The following is a 15,470-nucleotide window of genomic DNA, read 5'->3' on the forward strand; positions in this document are numbered from 1 at the left end:
ACGAAAAAAAAAAAAAAAAAAAAACAGGGGCAGAAAATTGCAAATGAAAATTATTGTTACTGACTTGAATTACTTTCTTTATAGATATTTTTCTACGATGAGAGAAAATTGGATTATATTCTTCATTGTACTGATTATGTATCATTTTACTAATTCGTAGTTAGGTATATAAGCCCTCTCCACCAGGCCTCCTTGCTGTAGGAGCTTAACGATTACTAGAAACCTTTATTTTTTTCTGCCGTCCAACACTTATGCAAACACCGTACTCATGCCGATGATGATTCAGATAACGGTAATGAAAATGTAACCGAAATGTATGCAATGATTTGTAGAAGGTGTAGAGATATTGAGGCATTTTAGTTTCCATAAGCGTGATGAGAGCGGAAAGGTAAGCGTTTCGAGAGGATTTGAGAAAGGTAAAGAGGGTTGGGTAAGTGGGTGGGTGGCGGCAAGACCTGCGGGCCAGGGACACCTCATACAGAGGCTGCGACGACAGAGGGAGTGACAGCAGGGGCCAGGGACCACCAGGAGGGCTAACAGCTGCTGCCCCTCTTTGTCCCCTTCTAGGAACAGCACGAGGACCAGTGGCCGCCCCTCCCACCAATTACCTCCCTCGGCTGCACCTTCTCCCTCCCCCTCTCCGTCCCTCGGCCACCGCCTCTCCCGCGTCTCCCGCCACCACCTGGAGCAACGAGGGACACCGTGTATGCCGCCAATGATTGGCCTGGCCCAGTGCTCCCTCCTGAGGCCGCGCCACGTCTAGCTGGGTTTGTTTTCAGAATACCTGTTCACATGAAGGCCGTTTTTTCGTCCCACGAGCGTATGACGCGTGCTAGGGACTGACGCGGGAGTGGCGGCGGCGTGGCGTGGCGTGCAGGCCGTTCAAACAACTCACCGGAGAGGAACGCAGCGCGGGGCCTGGCGGGTTACAAGGCGCTCTAGTCTCTTTTCCTCTGGCCGGGCCTGTGGGGCATCCCTAGTGTGGCAGGTGCATGTACCCTGTGACGGACCTGCGACACTGCGTCTGCCGCGGGAGAAACACGCCAGAGGAGAGGCCACAGGCTCCTGGCGGGCTGGCGGGGCTCCGCCTAGTCCTCATATGCATTCCTGGCGTGTCTGAGGACCTCCCAGCGAGTGCATCGTAACACCGACCTCTCCCTCCCCCCTTAAACTACCTGGCTTTCCCCAGGTGTCTCCAGGGGCTGTGTCCTGAGCATTCCTGACCGCCCTGACGGAGCACTGAGAATGCCATCTGCCCCTTACCGCCCTGGGCCCGGTGTGCGGATAATATAAGTAATGGAACTGCTGATTTTGGTAGGATTTTTTTTTTTCAGGTGTACATTTATCGCTGACGCGGGGTTTGTGGCGGATGCGGGGACTCGCTGGCCTCAAAATGGTGCTGGAGACCTGTTGAGGCGCGGCCCGCGGGGTGCTGGGAAGATGCTTGATCATTGACCTCCGACTCGCCTGTCACTGCTGCCAAACGGACGAGTTTTGGGATCACTGCTTCCAGACGAAAAGTTTTGCTTTTTTCTGTTGAAAAATAAGATCATAAGAAAAACTAAAAACTTTAACAAGCTTTGATGGAAGAGTACCGACTGAAACAAGATAATTATGATAGGCTGTAGTATATGTTAAGTGTGAACACTTGCCTTCAGTGTTTCGTGACGCCAACTCCTTAAAGTGTGTATTAAAGTTAAGAGCAGGTGACACAAGGGCCAAGTGCGGGAGGAGTTTGGCCTCCTGAAATACTCCCTCACACCCTCCTTTCCCTTCCTCCCACCCTGGCCACATCGGCCACTCGGGGTCTGGCAAGAGACTACAGGAGTCTCATCAAGCCCCCAAAACACAAATAATAGAGACAGAGACGCCATCAGCCCGCGCGGGGAGGGTTGCCAATCTTCGCTATGCCGGGAATGTTGGAGGCGTGACACTGCACAGAGGGAGGCGCTAGCCTGGCCTGCCGCCGCGGCACCCGAAGCTGCACCCTCACCAGGGAAACGCTCACCACCGATACTAACCAGTGACACTGACAACTCACACAAACATTCGCGGCAAGACATGTTAAGGGCGCCACTCCCTGAGCCGTCTTCGGAGAGGAGCCTGGCGGGGCACCTTTGGCCGTGACAGGGCGGCCAGAGAGAAGGGTGGCGGCGGCTGGTCAATTTTTTTTTTGTAACCTGCGAGGCCGGGTAGGTAGGTGTTATGATGAGTAGTAATTGCCCGGCTAATCAAGGTGTGTTTGTGCTGAGACTGGAACCGCCATCAGGCGGCGCATCAGCTTGATGCGCCGCCTTGTGGGGCCGCCGACCAGGGCGTGGAGGTTCATTTGTGTCCACGACCATCCATCACTGTACCTGTTATGGTGGCGTTGGTGCGCAGCAGCGGTGGTGATGGTACCGCCGTGTGGACTCTCAGGCACCGTGTAGGCACAAGGACGCCGCCCCTGCTGAGGAGGCGCAATAGCAGCAGAGACAAGCAGTGGCAGCCCCTGCCACGGCATGTAGTAGCACTGTACAGAACCAGTGATTATCGTACTAAGTTCCTGAAGCGAAAAAATATTCTACCATAACTATTTAGTAGAGTACCGTGATAACACATTCATACTGAGCTGGTACGCTTAGATATCCCATCATAATTTTTATTCTTGCATACAAGACTTAAAAAGTAACATATATATGTTACATATACTTAATATGTATTTAAGTTTGTCATAACGTTAGACATACAAAACACTAAAAATAAAAAATAAAGTCATTTTAATGAAATTTATATTATAGTTTTGTTTAATAATCAATAAACTGTCAGTTACAACAAGGATAACATTTCATTACTCGATTTTTCATAAAGAACAAAGTAGACCCTATTGTGTTTCAGCCCAACATCATTAAGGCATCAATTATATCAGCCACAAGGCTTATTTGTTGTTCATATGTCGTTTCATTTAGTATATATCGTAAGCCGCTAAAGGTCCACACAGGCTTGCATCACTGGAAGTGACAGTGCAGTGCAGTGAAACAAATGTTCAGTTCTCTGAATCTGATAGGTCCGTTTGTGTGAAGGTCTGGTAGGATCTGTGAGTCTGCATCACAGTGCTGAGCGTCAGGCTGCTAATGTTCCGCGTGACTGTACTGTCTGTACTGATATTGAGAGTCTGTACTGATACGCTACACCTCATGCACACCGCGATTCATAGAATGAAAGTTCAGCTCACGCGCATCCATCACCAAAGTCTCTAACTTTCCCTATCTACCTGGCACTAGCATAAAGAGCTTGAGGGTTCCAACCAAACGCCAGGCTGTTTCACCTTGGCAAAAAAAGTATCAAGAGTGTGCAAATAGTGCACGAAACTCAAGGCGTACTTCTGTACCGAACCTCGAGAACAATATCGTACAATATCGTATCGTAGTATTGAACAGTACTTTTGCCATCCTTGGATTCGTACCGCACCACACCACATACCGTGGCCACTGCGCTGCGTCAGTCAGCGTTTTACACCTGTCACCACAGTCGCCTGAACAGCACGAGCCTGTCGCTGACGGTTACATATACAAAGATTCACTCGAAGTGCGCAAATTTGTACTGCCAGCCCGTATAAAACATGCAGCCGCCTGTTTACCAGAGCTGCTTCTAATCCCTAAGCCTGCACTCCCTTGCTCCAACCTCACAGCCATCACCCTCCCTTCACCGCCGCCACCACCAGCTGGGCCACGTCTCGGCACTAATTCGCGGCTTTACAAGTGGAGGTTGGCTTTTCAATAGCAAAGTTGAGGGAGCGAACAAAGTAAACTGCCAATAATCTACATTACGTCCTCGCCGGGAGACAGCGCGTTGAAACCATTACCTTTGTGAATAAAGGATTAAGAGTTAAATGCCTACCTGCCTCACACCTGTTGCCGGCAAGGAGCTCCTCACCGCTGCCTTCCTCCCTGCCTCTCTCCCTTCACCCTTCCCATAGCAGTAAGTGATCTTTGCCCGCAGACAGATCTTAATTAAATGTTTATGACCGAGTTCCTGATCAAGTTTATTCTAATGTGAGTTGATTTTATTACATCGAACGAGACACAAACATCGCGCGATGGGCAACCTCCTATTATAGCGTCGCGCGCACCGCCAGATGAACGATAAACTATCAATAAAAGAGATTACTGTGATCCGCGCCAATTATCGCCAACGGGAAGATCATGGTCATCCCGACGGCAAAAACGACCACAATCACGACAGTCATTAAGCCGCCAACTTAAAGGATCTCCCCGTCTCCCTCCCCCTCCTCCTAACCCTTTCCCAGACCTCCTCCTCCTCCTGAAGGAATGCAAAGAGGTACTCAGTGGCCCATTACCCAACATATTCAGGAAGTCAGTAGATTTAGCTCTTGTTAATAGTTTATGGAATCTAACGAATGTTCCTCCAATATCGAGGCGGGGATGTTGTCAGTGGCTAATATTATTGCCCAATTAACTGATCTTGGAGTTAAAATGTTAAAAAGTCCATATGGCAAGAGTTTTCAGAATCAACTTAAGACTTTTTGTATTTTTTCCTTTTTCTTTTCCTTCTTCTTCGTCTTCTTTTAACTGTATCTTTACTTATTCCTTTCCATTTCTTTCCTCTCCTCCTCCTCCTCCTCCTCCTCCTCCTCCTCCCTCTTATTTTTCTTCATTTTTTTCTTCTTCTTCTTCTTCTTCTTCTTCTTCTTCTTCTTCTTCTTCTTATTATTATTATTATTATTATTATTATTATTATTATTATTATTATTAGTATGATCATTTTTTTAAGTAGTAGTGGCAGTAATAGTCATTATTATTATTGTTATTATTATTATTATTATTATTATTATTATTATTATTATTATTATTATTATTATTATTATTATTATTATCATTATTATTATTGTTATTATTATTATTACTATTATTATTATTATTATTATTATTATTATTATTATTATTATTATTATCAGTAGTAGTAGTAGTATCACTATTATCATTACTCTTCTTCCTCTTTTTCTTCTTCTCCTGCTTCTTCTTTTTCCTCATCTTCTTTATCTTCTTTTTCATCTTCTTTTTATAACTCCTCCTCTTAATCTTCTTCTTCATCTTTTTTATTCCTCCTCTTCTTCGTCCTCACCCCGCCGCCGCAGCACACCTCGCCTCCTCGCCATCTCACACACCAGGTAGACACAGCCGCCAGGTACAGTTAAGCGAGCGTCAGGTACCAGCGAAACCTTGCATTAAACGTGATCTTCATTTGAAATAACCTAAATATCATTCCGTTTGTACACATCCCGCTCGGCTTGTATCAATTACGCCGCCGCCACCACCAGCAGGAAAAAGCAACGTAGCGACTGGCACGTTACATTAAATTCTAATATAGTGCATGTTAGCTTGCCTCTGCTGCTTCTGTTTTTGTTTTTTGTTTGATGCTCGGGTTGAAGGGAGGGGAAGAGTGTGTGTGTGTGGTGGTGGTGGTGGGGGACTAAAAGAGATTCGGATGGTGGTTGTGACGTTGAACAACAGTAGGGTTGTGGTAGTGGTGATGGTTATAATGATTTTGGTGGTCAGTGTAGTGGTGGTTGAGGTTGCATGTTGCGGTAGTGGTTTTGGTAGGAGTGGTTGTACAGTGGTTTGCTGCGGGGTTGGAGGGGGGTGTAGATGAACACTGATGAAGGAATAGCTTCGGTGGTAGTGGATGGTGGTGTTTATGATGATCGTGGTGGTTAGTGCAATGGTAGTTGATAGGATTGGTTGTGGTGGCGGTATGACTGGAGGTGAGCTATGATGGTAATGCTAACTTTGGTGGTGGTGGTGGTGATGAAAGGTGATGTTTGACGGTGATGACAAAAGAATGCGACTCTGAATTCCATATATCAACATACTACAATATAAAAATGACAACGAACACACACACACACACACACACACACACACACACACACACACACACACACACACACACACACACACACAAAACACACTAGCCACACGCCAAAAATAGCTTCCATTACCCCCACAAAAAAAATCATAATAGTAAAAAAGAAGAAATACAAGCGATGTTTTCCTTATAGAGGCGACACAAGTGAACTGGCCAACATTAGTCTATAACTCGAGGCAGCATCCACCGGGCCAAGAAAACACCCAGGGCCACGGCAACGCCCCTTGGAGGACTCCCGCAAGAACTTCAACGAAATCACACAATACAACGAAACACACGCAGAAGGAGCAGGTGGAGGTGAAGACAGAGAAGAAAATAGAGGAGGATGAGTTGAAGGAGGAAGATTAGGAGGAGAAGGAGGTGCAATAGTTATTAAGAGGCAGCTACACGGAAAACAACGTAATAGGATCCTCAGAAGTCGTTAAAGCGAAGGAACGGACACCCACTCGCCTTGCACTTCTTGCCCAACCGAAAAATAGAAAATACTTACCAGGAACACGACCCACACACTCCTATGGCAAGACGACCCTCCCTCCCCACCACACACATGCTCTTTTCCTCTCTCACACCTCAAGTCATTAGGCACAGGTAAGGTGTCCCTCGCAATTAAAGGAGCAATTCCCTTGATAACACGTCCAAAGGTGAGCTAGCCCGACATTACTGAATCAAAACATGAAATTGGTGCCGTATTGTCTGTGGGACGAGGAGGGGTACGAGGAGGAGGGGACGTGGAGGAGGGAGGGAAAAGTAGGCGTGGAGGGATGCGGTGTGGGGGTAAGGGGGAGAGGGATGACAGAGAGCGGCGGAGAAGGCATAATAGAGAAGCTGAGGACGGCAGGTGACAAAGAGAGATCATGGTTATTACTGCTATTGGTGACGGTAAATTATCCAGGTGCTGTGCTATTCGCGGCGATATACTCCAAGGCGAGGCGAGGCGGGTAAGAGGGCAAGAAAAGAGAGAGGGACCAGAGACGAGCCATGCGGGAGAACTGACTGTGTGTGTGTACCTATGTGGGACTGGAGGAGAGGGGAAGAACTGGTAATGACACAGGTGGATAGGGGAAGAACATAAGAACGTAAGGAGTTTGCAAGAGGCCGGTTGGCCTATAAAAGGCAGCTCCTGTACACCCAACCCCACCTTACCTCACCATCCATGGATTTATCTAACCTTTTCTTGAATGTATCTATGGTATTGGCACCCACAACATGGCTCCCAAGCCTGTTCTATTCATCTACCACTCTATTGGTGAACCAAATCTTGCCTATGTCTTTGTTGAATCTGAATTTGTCTAACTTAAAACGATTCCTACGCGTCCTACCTGGCTCTTTTACAATCAAAATCTTATTATGCCCTTTATTAAAGCCCTTCATCAATTTACAGATTTCAATCAAGTCTCCTCGAAAGCTTCGCCTTTACAGAGAGTGTAGATTTAAATGCTTCAGCCTGTCTTCATAAGGCAAGTTTCTCAACACCTGAATCATCTTTGTCATCCTCCTCTGTACAGATTCTAACATCTTGATATCCATTCTATAGTAGGGGGACCAGAAATGAACTGCATAATCGAGATGAGGTCTAACTAGTGCTAAGTAAAGTTTGAAGATGACATCAGCGCTAATGGGTAATGGGACTAGAAGATAGGGGAAGGATTGTTAATGGGACTGGTGGAGAGGGAAACCGTTGGTAATGGGGCTGGTGGATTGGGGAAGAATTGGTAATGGGACTAATGGATACGGGAAGGACTGGTAATGGTCCTGGTGGAGAAGGGAAGGGTTGGTAATGAGACTGTTGCATAGGGGAATGGTTGGTAATAGGACTGGTGGACAGTGGAAGAGTTGGTTATGGGAATGCTGGAGAGGGGAAAGGTTTGTAATTGGAATAGTGGACAGGGGAAGGGTTGGTAATGCAACTGGTGGATAGGGGAAGGATTGGTAATGAGAATGGTGGATAGGGGAAGGGTTAGTAATGGGACTGGTGGATAGGGGAAGGATTGGTAATGGGACTGGTGGATAGGGGAAGGATTGGTAATGGGACTGGTGGATAGGGGAAGGATTGGTATTGGAACTGGTGGATAGGGGAAGGGTTGGTAATGGGACTGGTGGATAGGGGAAGAGTTGGTAATGGGACTGGTGGATAGGGAAAGGATTGATAATGGGACTGGTGGATAGGGGAAGGATTGGTAATGGGACTGGAGGATAGGGGAAGGGTTCGTAATGGGACTGGTGGATAGGGGAAGAGTTGGTAATGGGACTGGTGGATAGGGGAAGGATTGGTAATGGGACTGGTGGATAGGGGAAGGGTTGGTAATGGGACTAGTGGATAGGGGAAGGATTGGTAATGGGACATGTGGATAGGGGAGGGGTTGGTAATGGGACTGGTGGATAGGGGAAGGATTCGTAATGGGACTGGTGGATAGGGGAAGAATTGGTAATGGGACTAGTGGATAGGGGAAGGATTGGTAATGGGACTGGTGAATAGGGGAAGGGTTGGTAATGGGACTGGTGGATAGGGGAAGGATTGGTAATGGGACTGGTGGATAGGGGAAGGGTTGGTAATGGGTCTGGTGGATAGGGGAAGGGTTGGTAATGGGACTGGTGGATAGGGGAACGATTAGTAATGGGACTGGTGGATAGGGGAAGGGTTGGTAATGGGACTGGTGTATAGGGTAAGGATTGGTAATGGGACTGGTGGATAGGGGAAGGGTTGGTAATGGGACTGGTGGATAAGGGAAGGATTGGTAATGGGACTGGTGGATAGGGGAAGGCTTGGTAATGGGACTGGTGGACAGGGGAAGGATTGGTAATGGGACTGGTGGATAGGGGAAGGGTTGGTAATGGGAATGGTGGATAGGGGAAGGGTTGGTAATGGGAATGGTGGATAGGGAAAGGATTGTTAATGGGACTGGTGGATAGGAGAAGGATTGGTAATGGGACTGGTGGATAGGGGAAGGGTTGGTGATGGGACTGGTGGATAGGGGAAAAGCTGGTAATGGGACTGGTGGATAGGGGAAGGGTTGGTAATGGGACTGGTGGATAGGGTAGGGATTGATAATGGGACTGTTGGATAGGGGAAGGGTTGGTAATGGAACTGCTGGATAAGGGAAGGATTGGTAATGGGACTGGTGGATATGGGAAGGGTTGGTAATGGGACTGGTGGATGGGGGAAGGGTTGGTAATGGGACTGGTGGATAGGGGAAGGATTGGTAATGAGACTGGTGGATAGGGAAGGGTTGGTAATGGGACTGGTGGATAGGAGAAGGGTTGGTAATGGGACTGGTGGATAGGGGAAGAACTGGTAATGGGACTGGTGGATAGGGGAAGGATTGGTGATGGGACTGGTGGATAGGGGAAAAGCTGGTAATGGGACTGGTGGATAGGGGAAGAGTTGGTAATGGGACTGGTGGATAGGGTAAGGGTTGGTAATGGGACTGGTGGACAGGGGAAGGATTGGTAATAGGACTGGTGGATACGGGAAGGGTTGGTAATGGGACTGGTGGATAGGGGAAGGATTGGTAATGGGACTGGTGGATAGGGGAAGGGTTGGTAATGGGACTGGTGGATAGGGGAAGGGTTGGTAATGGGACTGGTGGATAGGGGAAGGGTTGGTAATGGGACTAATGCGCTGGTGGATAGTTGAAGGGTTGGTAATGGGACTGGTGGATAGGGGAAGGGTTGGTAATGGCTCTGGTGGATAGGGGAAGGGTTGGTAATGGGACTGGTGGATAGGGGAACGATTGGTAATGGGACTGGTGGATAGGGGAAGGGTTGGTAATGGGACTGGTGGATAGGGTAAGGATTGGTAATGGGACTGGTGGATAGGGGAAGGGTTGGTAATGGGACTGGTAGATAGGGGAAGGATTGGTAATGGGACTGGTGGATAGGGGAAGGCTTGGTAATGGGACTGGTGGATAGGGGAAGGATTGGTAATGGGACAGGTGAATAGGGGAAGGGTTGGTAATAGGAATGGTGAATAGGGGAAGGGTTGGTAATGGGAATGGTGGATAGGGAAAGGATTGTTAATGGGACTGGTGGATAGGAGAAGGATTGGTAATGGGACTGGTGGATAGGGGAAGGGTTGGTGATGGGACTGGTGGATAGGGGAAAAGCTGGTAATGGGACTGGTGGATAGGGGAAGGGTTGGTAATGGGACTGGTGGATAGGGGAGGGATTGGTAATGGGACTGTTGGATAGGGGAAGGGTTGGTAATGGGACTGGTGGATAAGGGAAGGATTGGTAATGGGACTGGTGGATATGGGAAGGGTTGGTAATGGGACTGGTGGATGGGGGAAGGGTTGGTAATGGGACTGGTGGATAGGGGAAGGATTGGTAATGAGACTGGTGGATAGGGAAGGGTTGGTAATGGGACTGGTGGATAGGGGAAGGGTTGGTAATGGGACTGGTGGATAGGGGAAGAACTGGTAATGGGACTGGTGGATAGGGGAAGGATTGGTGATGGGACTGGTGGATAGGGGAAAAGCTGGTAATGGGACTGGTGGATAGGGGAAGAGTTGGTAATGGGACTGGTGGATAGGGTAAGGGTTGGTAATGGGACTGGTGGATAGGGGAAGGATTGGTAATAGGACTAGTGGATAGGGGAAGGGTTGGTAATGGGACTGGTGGATAGGGGAAGGATTGGTAATGGGACTGGTGAATAGGGGAAGGGTTGGTAATGGGACTGGCGGATAGGGAAAGGGTTGGTAATGGGACTGGTGGATAGGGGAAGGGTTGGTAATGGGACTAATGCGCTGGTGGATAGGGGAAGGGTTGGTAATGGGACTGGTGGATAGGGGAAGGGTTGGTAATGGAAATGGTGGATAGAGGAAGGATTGGTAATGGGACTGGTGGATAGGGGAAGGATTGGTAATGGGACTGGTGGATAGGGGAAGGGTTGGTAATGGGACTGGTGGATAGGGGAAGGATTGGTAATGGGACTGGTGGATAGGGGAAGGGTTGGTAATGGGACTGGTGGATAGGGGAAGGATTGGTAATGGGACTGGTGGATAGGGGAAGGGTTGGTAATGGGATTGGTGGATAGGGGAGGGGTTCGTAATGGGACTGGTGGATAAGGGAAGGGTTAGTAATCGTATTGGTGGATAGGGAAGGATTGGTAATGGGACTGGTGGATGGGGAAGGATTGGTAATGGGACTGGTGGATGGGGAAGGATTGGTAATGGGACTGGTGGATGGGGAAGGATTGGTAATGGGACTGGTGGATAGGGAAGGATTGGTAATGGGACTGGTGGATGGGGAAGGATTGGTAATGGGACTGGTGGATAGGGAAGGGTTGGTAATGGGACTGGTGGATGGGGAAGGATTGGTAATGGGACTGGTGGATAGGGAAGGGTTGGTAATGGGACTGGTGGATGGGGAAGGGTTGGTAATGGGACTGGTGGATAGGGAAGGGTTGGTAATGGGACTGGTGGATGGGGAAGGGTTGGTAATGGGACTGGTGGATGGGGAAGGATTGGTAATGGGACTGGTGGATGGGGAAGGATTGGTAATGGGACTGGTGGATAGGGAAGGGTTGGTAATGGGACTGGTGGATGGGGAAGGATTGGTAATGGGACTGGTGGATGGGGAAGGGTTGGTAATGGGACTGGTGGATGGGGAAGGATTGGTAATGGGACTGGTGGATAGGGAAGGGTTGGTAATGGGACTGGTGGATAGGGAAGGGTTGGTAATGGGACTGGTGGATGGGGAAGGGTTGGTAATGGGACTGGTGGATAGGGGAAGGATTGGTAATGGGACTGGTGGATGGGGAAGGGTTGGTAATGGGACTGGTGGATAGGGAAGGATTGGTAATGGGACTGGTGGATGGGGAAGGATTGGTAATGGGACTGGTGGATAGGGAAGGGTTGGTAATGGGACTGGTGGATAAGGATTGGTAATGGGACTGGTGGATAGGGAAGGATTGGTAATGGGACTGGTGGATGGGGAAGATTGGTAATGGGACTGGTGGATAGGGAAGGATTGGTAATGGGACTGGTGGATAGGGAAGGATTGGTAATGGGACTGGTGGATGGGGAAGGGTTGGTAATGGGACTGGTGGATGGGGAAGGATTGGTAATGGGACTGGTGGATGGGGAAGGGTTGGTAATGGGACTGGTGGATAGGGGAAGGATTGGTAATGGGACTGGTGGAATGGGGAAGGGTTGGTAATGGGACTGGTGGATAGGGGAAGGTTGGTAATGGGACTGGTGGATAGGGAAGGATTGGTAATGGGACTGGTGGATAGGGAAGGGTTGGTAATGGGACTGGTGGATAGGGGAAGGATTGGTAATGGGACTGGTGGATAGGGAAGGATTGGTAATGGGACTGGTGGATAGGGAAGGATTGGTAATGGGACTGGTGGATAGGGGAAGGGTTGGTAATGGGACTGGTGGATAGGGAAGGGTTGGTAATGGGACTGGTGGATGGGGAAGGATTGATAATGGGACTGGTGGATAGGGGAAGGATTGGTAATGGGTCTGGTGGATTGGGGAAGGCTTGGTAATGGGACTGGTGGATAGGGAAGGGTTGGTAATGGGACTGGTGGATAGGGAAGGATTGGTAATGGGACTGGTGGATGGGGAAGGATTGGTAATGGGACTGGTGGATGGGGAAGGATTGGTAATGGGACTGGTGGATGGGGAAGGATTGGTAATGGGACTGGTGGATAGGGAAGGTTGGTAATGGGACTGGTGGATAGGGAAGGATTGGTAATGGGACTGGTGGATGGGGAAGGATTGGTAATGGGACTGGTGGATAGGGGCAGTGTTGGTAATGGGACTGGTGGAAAGGGGGAAGGATTGGTAATGGGACTGGTGGATGGGGAAGGATTGGTAATGGGACTGGTGGATAGGGAAGGATTGGTAATGGGACTGGTGGATAGGGGAAGGGTTGGTAATGGGACTGGTGGATGGGGAAGGATTGGTAATGGGACTGGTGGATGGGGAAGGATTGGTAATGGGACTGGTGGATGGGGAAGGGTTGGTAATGGGACTGGTGGATGGGGAAGGATTGGTAATGGGACTGGTGGATAGGGAAGGGTTGGTAATGGGACTGGTGGATGGGGAAGGGTTGGTAATGGGACTGGTGGATGGGGAAGGGTTGGTAATGGGACTGGTGGATAGGGAAGGATTGGTAATGGGACTGGTGGATAGGGAAGGGTTGGTAATGGGACTGGTGGATAGGGAAGGTTGGTAATGGGACTGGTGGATAGGGAAGGATTGGTAATGGGACTGGTGGATGGGGAAGGGTTGGTAATGGGACTGGTGGATAGGGAAGGATTGGTAATGGGACTGGTGGATAGGGAAGGGTTGGTAATGGGACTGGTGGATAGGGAAGGTTGGTAATGGGACTGGTGGATAGGGAAGGATTGGTAATGGGACTGGTGGATAGGGAAGGGTTGGTAATGGGACTGGTGGATAGCGGCGGATTGGTAATGGGACTGGTGGATAGGGGAAGGATTGGTAATGGGACTGGTGGATAGGGGAAGGGTTGGTAATGGGACTGGTGGATAGGGAAAGGATTGGTAATGGGACTGGTGGATAGGGGAAGGATTGGTAATGGGACTGGTGGATAGGGGAAGGGTTGGTAATGGGACTGGTGGATGGGGAAGAGTTGGTAATGGGACTGGTGGATAGGGAAGGATTGGTAATGGGACTGGTGGATGGGGAAGGTTGGTAATGGGACTGGTGGATAGGGAAGGATTGGTAATGGGACTGGTGGATGGGGAAGGATTGGTAATGGGACTGGTGGATAGGGAAGGATTGGTAATGGGACTGGTGGATGGGGAAGGATTGGTAATGGGACTGGTGGATAGGGAAGGATTGGTAATGGGACTGGTGGATAGGGAAGGATTGGTAATGGGACTGGTGGATAGGGAAGGGTTGGTAATGGGACTGGTGGATAGGGAAGGGTTGGTAATGGGACTGGTGGATAGGGAAGGGTAATGGGACTGGTGGATGGGGAGGGTTGGTACTGGGACTGGTGGATCTGGGTAGGATTGGTTATGGGACTGGTGGTTTGGGGAAGGATTGGTAATGGGACTGGTGGATAGGGGAAGGGTTGGTAATGGGACTGGTGGATAGGGGAAGGATTGGTAATGGGACTGGTGGATAAGGGAAGGGTTGGTAATGGGACTGGTGGATAGGCGAAGGATAGGTAATGGGACTGGTGGATGGGGGAAGGGTTGGTAATGGGACTGGTGGATGGGGAAGGATTGGTAATGGGACTGGTGGATAGGGAAGGATTGGTAATGGGACTGGTGGATGGGGAAGGATTGGTGGGACTGGTGGATAGGGGAAGGTTGGTAATGGGACTGGTGGATGGGGAAGGATTGGTAATGGGACTGGTGGATAGGGAAGGGTTGGTAATGGGACTGGTGGATAGGGAAGGATTGGTAATGGGACTGGTGGATAGGGAAGGATTGGTAATGGGACTGGTGGATAGGGAAGGGTTGGTAATGGGACTGGTGGATAGGGAAGGATTGGTAAGGGGACTGGTGGATAGGGGAAGGATTGGTAATTGGACTGGTGGATAGGGAAAGGATTGGTAATGGGACTGGTGGATGGGGAAGGGTTGGTAATGGGACTGGTGGATGGGGAAGGATTGGTAATGGGACTGGTGGATAGGGGAAGGATTGGTAATGGGACTGGTGGATATGGGACTGGTGGATGGGGAAGGATTGGTAATGGGACTGGTGGTGGGACTGGTGGATGGGGAAGGGTTGGTAATGGGACTGGTGGATGGGGAAGGGTTGGTGTGGGACTGGTGGATAGGGAAGGATTGGTAATGGGACTGGTGGATAGGGAAGGATTGGTAATGGGACTGGTGGATGGGGAAGGGTTGGTAATGGGACTGGTGGATAGGGAAGGATTGGTAATGGGACTGGTGGATAGGGAAGGGTTGGTAATGGGACTGGTGGATAGGGAAGGATTGGTAATGGGACTGGTGGATAGGGAAGGATTGGTAATGGGACTGGTGGATAGGGAAGGGTTGGTAATGGGACTGGTGGATGGGGAAGGTTGGTAATGGGACTGGTGGATAGTGGAAGGGTTGGTAATGGGACTGGTGGATATGGGAAGGATTGGTAATGGGACTGGTGGATAGGGGAAGGGTTGGTAATGGGACTGGTGGATAGGGGAAGGATTGGTAATGTGACTGGTGGATAGGGAAGGTTGGTAATGGGACTGGTGGATAGGGAAGGGTTGGTAATGGGACTGGTGGATAGGGAAGGATTGGTAATGGGACTGGTGGATGGGGAAGGGTTGGTAATGGGACTGGTGGATAGCGAAGGGTTGGTAATGGGACTGGTGGATAGGGGAAGGATTGGTAATGGGACTGGTGGATAGGGGAAGGGTTGGTAATGGGACTGGTGGATAGCGGAAGGGTTGGTAATGGGACTGGTGGATAGCGGAAGGATTGGTAATGGGACTGGTGGATAGGGAGAGGATTGGTAATGGGACTGGTGGATATGGGAAGGTTTGGTAATGGGACTGGTGGATAGGGGAAGGATTGGTAATGGGATTGGTGGATAGGGGAAGGGTTGGTAATGGGACTGG

General features: G+C 49.5%; 1 long non-coding RNA gene across 1 annotated transcript in view; it reads right to left on the minus strand.

Moving 5' to 3' along the window:
- Positions 1 to 262: 262 nt before the first annotated feature.
- LOC127007363 (uncharacterized) overlaps positions 263 to 15,470 on the minus strand; it is a 115,651-nt gene continuing 100,443 nt past the window's right edge. Inside the window, exon 3 of the long non-coding RNA XR_007760213.1 lies at positions 263 to 1,533. This is a non-coding gene — a long non-coding RNA (uncharacterized LOC127007363). The remainder of the gene's footprint in view (positions 1,534 to 15,470) is intronic.

This window comes from Eriocheir sinensis, chromosome 35 (genome assembly GCF_024679095.1).
Source record: "Eriocheir sinensis breed Jianghai 21 chromosome 35, ASM2467909v1, whole genome shotgun sequence".
Taxonomy (NCBI): domain Eukaryota; kingdom Metazoa; phylum Arthropoda; class Malacostraca; order Decapoda; family Varunidae; genus Eriocheir; species Eriocheir sinensis.